General features: G+C 42.7%; 1 pseudogene; it reads left to right on the top strand.

Moving 5' to 3' along the window:
- Positions 1-236: 236 nt before the first annotated feature.
- LOC124712635 lies at positions 237-354 on the top strand (annotated as a pseudogene).
- The last annotated feature ends 4,522 nt before the right edge of the window (positions 355-4,876 follow it).

Genomic DNA, 4,876 nt, shown 5'->3' with positions numbered 1-4,876 from the left:
GGCACAGATTCAAAAACTGAACTACAAAAGTGCAAAGATGAGACTAAATATTTCGTTTTTTAGGAACCTGTAATATGTTACAAAATCGGTTAACTTTCCGACACAAACATTTACATGACAGACGTGAGTGCACCCTGAGAGATGCAGATCTCCTTCAGGCTGCAGTACCAGTATGTAGTTTATAAGCGCACCACAATGCAGTAGCAAAATTCCCCTCCTTCTTCCATTTACCACGTGGCAATGGTCTTGCCGCAGTGGATACACCGGTTCCCGTCAGATCACCGAAGTTAAGCGCTGTCGGGCGTGACCGGCACTTGGATGGGTGACCATCCGGGCCGCCATATGCTGTTGCCATTTTTCTGGGTGTACTCAGCCTTGTGAGGCTAACTGAGGAGCTACTCAACCGAATAGTAGCGGCTCTGGTCAAAGAAAACCATCGTAACGACTGGGAGAGCAGTGTGCTGACCACACGCCCCTCCTATCTGCATCCTCATCTGAGGATGGCACGGCAGTCGGATGGTCCCTATGGGCCACTTGTGGCCTGATGATGGAGTGCTTTCTCTTTCCATTTACCATATGATGCGAAGTCTTCCTAATTCTTCCAATAAGAAACAGCACTTTAACTGCTTGTACTGTCTTTTCTATCACCTCGTGTGTCAGGAGAAAGCTTCGTTTGGCACTCGCCTTACACTCTGCACATGCTTCCACTGAGTGGTCAAAACACGATCCTGACACATTAACTCAGCTCACCCTGTTTCTCCATGGGATGGAGAAGGTGGTACATATAGCTCTCTCTGACTCTGTTCAGTTCCGACTTAAATTGGAAACATCACATGGACAAAACTGCAGGGAGAGCAGGGGAGAGTTTGACGAACAGTTACAACATGCATAGTAACTGTCAAAAGCATGTTGGAGTTTTGTTGTATAGGGACCTTAACAGGTAGTTTCGAAAGAGGTGACTCGTTTCGAGAAATGAGAGAGCCACAAATATGATTCACCAGTGCCTGTAATCATTAACAAACATCTCCACAGAATCCAACGCAATTGTGAGGTTAAATGGAGAGACTTGATTCCAAATCACAGACAGAATTTCTACCAGAAAGCGTAACGCTATTGATCTGAAAAGACAGTATATTAGTCATAGTATCTTGTATGTTTCTTATGACTTAAACTAGCATTGCAGTGACTCCTCATGGAGTATACCATCTACTGTCCGTGATCTTTCTCAATCAGCCATCATCCTTCCTCGCCTATAACCCCATGGACATATTGCAGAACCTCTGTTACACCGTCCACAATACATCGAGATAGAATGCGTTGCAAGCAGTGTGGGAAATATCTATCAGTGGTACGAGGGAGTTGCAAATATCAGCTTGATACCACGTTCCTTAACCGAATACCTTACTAAATTCAGTGAGAAGGGTGATATTATTACGAGCTTACACAACTGGCGACGTGCGTCTGCACTCTCGCACACCCCTGTCATCACCGTACATATTCAACGACGCAGTATTTATGTAGAAGACCACTTCATTCAGAAGCAGTACCATATCTCGATTTACAAAGTATGATTAGTTTTTAAATTGGATATCGTTTGCGGTACTTGTGCGTGCATGTAGAACCAAAACCGCTTTTTATGCAAGGTGGCAGTAACATAGTCGTTGCGATCATGTTTTTAATAGCTGGTTCTTATAAGACAGGTATGTCTCTCTTCCTAAGACACACTGGTACCACAGCATTCAGATATTGGTGGAGCATTATACTTAGTAGGGGATAGATTTGCTGTGATCAGGAGGCTTATAAAGTATGTGTTGGGATGTAAAGTTACTGTGGTCTGTGTTCTGACGTGTGCAAAGAAAATGATTATGTCCGGTCGTAAGGGAGATAAGGATTTGACACAGGAAACTGCGATTTCAGTGTATCGGTAGCCATAAAGGGGTTGAAAGATTTTACACAGAAAATTATGATCAGTCATTATGAGGATATAGATATTGATATTTCAACGTGAGATTCGTCACAGAGCCACAGCAATCACGAGTAGGGATTTCCAGTACTTCTCTCATTGTCAAATGTCACCAGATTTGGGCTGCAGTCGTAATATTTCATTGTAATTACAGTGATACATATGTGGCTGGTTTCCTATTACCACTATACTGGGCATCATAGTGCGTGGCAGAGATAGCCAGTGACTGGAACGAATTGACAGTTCCGGCATTTCCCAAATGGCAGCAACAAAGAAAAATTGTGGTCGGCTGACTAATTGGTTCTTGCACAAGTCCTGGCAGTGGCCTTTGCGGCGCCCTCTGGATAGCTGAATATTAAACTAATGCCCAGTTTGCATTGGCTATCCCTGTGATCGCATGTGTTGCATGCATTCTCCGTGGAAAATTGAGTGATTCAATATCGATCACTGTCAAGGGTTGGCACTGGACGTATTGATAACATCTAATTTCCTATCACTCCATTCAATCCCGGATGCCCTCCATGGCCAAGGGGTGGTGCGCTCTGGCAGACACACATGCTCTATGACTGTGGCTCAGGTCACTGCAGCAGTTTTCTTGGGCCTCTGAGCGATAGTGCTGGCAGTATATGAGAGGGCAGTAGTGCTGCACGTGGATGTCTGGGAGGTGAGTGGGCAGTATGTAAGAGTGTTTTCTGTATTCTCAAGCATCTAGCCATGACAACTACTAGGATTGTTGTTCAGTACTTCTCAGTACATTGTAGTGCACTAAGTCTTGTAGTAGTATTTATTGTTGTTACTATTCTATCACAGGTAGACCTTTTCCTTCTCATTCATCATCCTGGTATAGCTGAGAGAACAAACTTAGGAATTCTATAGTGCTTTGTAAAATACACTTAGGAGACTTGTAGTGGTCGGGAATTCCACAACAGTTACAGTATAAATTCACTCCGTAACCTGAAATTCCGACTATGATTTTATACAGCATCACTTCCAGTCACAATGTCAAATTCCCGTTTCGTAAATTTATTGTTTCCAGCAGTGGTACTGCAAGCACACACATCAATCCAACCCCTCTACGGATTGTTTAAGGACATAGCATGCAATTGAGCTGAAATTTGAAATTTTCAGCTACCTCCAATGAAAGGGACTTTCTATCACACAAATAGAAGACAAGTGAAAAACATTCATAAGGATTTGGAAACCAGGCACTTGTGTTTTCAAATCCCTCCAAATATACCACTTCTAGTACACACTAATAGGATGCAAGGAAAAACTGCCCCATACAGAGGGTACCGATTTAATTAATTAATCAGTCCATCTGATAGAGTGAGGGAATATTTCCAAGACATCCACAGCTGATGATTTAGAAGGTATCCACTACTTTGTTCAGGACAAAAGGCAGGTTAGTGTGGCACATGACAGATGCTCGCTGGGCACGAAGTAGTCATTTGGAGGTTTCCGTCAGAGACTGGGGGGAGAAGATGAAGGGTTATGGGGGGGGGGGGGGGGTTCGCAGAAGGAAAGATTATCCCCAGAGGGTGATAAATCAACCCTCAGGGGGTCATTAACGACTTAGCAGGACAATACGTTAAGGGAAGGGAAAGGGGTCATAAATGTATCAAGGTTGTTCCTGAATGTATGCAACCTGCACTAACTTATTGTCTCAGAAGCCCTGTTTTCCCACTACTGCCATGTGCTGCAATGGAACAATAAGTGCATATTTAATAGGATCATCTTCTATGCTCGATGTCAACATGCAGGTGGTATTTTTTTCGATATATCGGAAGAGAGAGGCATGGTAATATCTGATCGACTTCTCTACCAGGTGATGTTAACAAGATTTTTGTAGTTTGAAGTTTTACTCTGTTGGATGTTATGAAACTAACGAGGAGAGAGAGAATAAGTGCTGTCAACAAAAACTCTGACAACATTACGCTGTCGTATTTCTAACGTAGTAGTCATAGGAATACGATAAACGAATCAGGACATGTAGAGTGTGATAATTATAGACCATCGCTCGTTATCAGTGAATTATAGGTGTTATGCTTCTGAATTTCGTTGTGCACTCTGCTTGAACTGTACATGGTTGTGAATTTCCTCTTGTATGTTAGCGTTCAATTTTTCTCGTTGTGATAGCCCTCTACCAAGTCAGTGATGGGTGGAGGACTAGAAAAGCTTCTAACTAATGCGACAGAGCTGTCGAAACGAGATGAGTTTCGAGAGAATTAGCAGGGGTCTGTGATTTGGCAGGGGACATCTCTTACTCGTCGAAATCATGTGTATTCAAATGCTGTATGGTATGACGAAAGAAGAATTGAGATGTGAGCTCTGTACCTCTGCTTCTAAGTGTTGTTGGCAAACATATTACAACCTCTCACACTCGTCTCGAGGAATAACTGCAATGAGAAGATTAGGAGCTAATATGAAGAGTTTTACCGAAAGACAGTCAGTAGCATAAGTTCTGTCTTTTGTCTTCTCAATAAATAACAGCTTTCTTATGTGAGTTTTGCATGGCTATAAATGGATGGAGTGACATCGTAATAGGTAGACTAAATTTACATTTACATCTTTATGCTTACTTCACAAGCCACCGTACGATGTTTGGAGGAGGATACTCTGTACCACTGCTAGTCAGTCCCTTTCCTTCTACACTCACAAACAGATCGAAGGAAAAAGGCTAACTATATGCTTCCTTATGAGAGCTAATTTCTGGTATCTTATCTTCGTGGTCCTTATGCAAAATGTACGTTGAAGGCAGTAGAATCCTGTTGCGGTCAGCTTCAAAAGTTGGGACTCAACACTTTTCCTCAAAAAGAATATCTTATTCCCTCCAAGGATTCCCATTTGAGCTATTTGGGGAGTATAATCCGACAGCTGGGAAATAATTACTCGCCATGCAAAATGACTCTCATC

The sequence above is a fragment of the Schistocerca piceifrons genome, chromosome 8, assembly GCF_021461385.2.
Source record: "Schistocerca piceifrons isolate TAMUIC-IGC-003096 chromosome 8, iqSchPice1.1, whole genome shotgun sequence".
NCBI classification, from domain to species: Eukaryota; Metazoa; Arthropoda; class Insecta; order Orthoptera; family Acrididae; genus Schistocerca; species Schistocerca piceifrons.
This window is presented reverse-complemented; position numbering and strand designations above follow the sequence as displayed.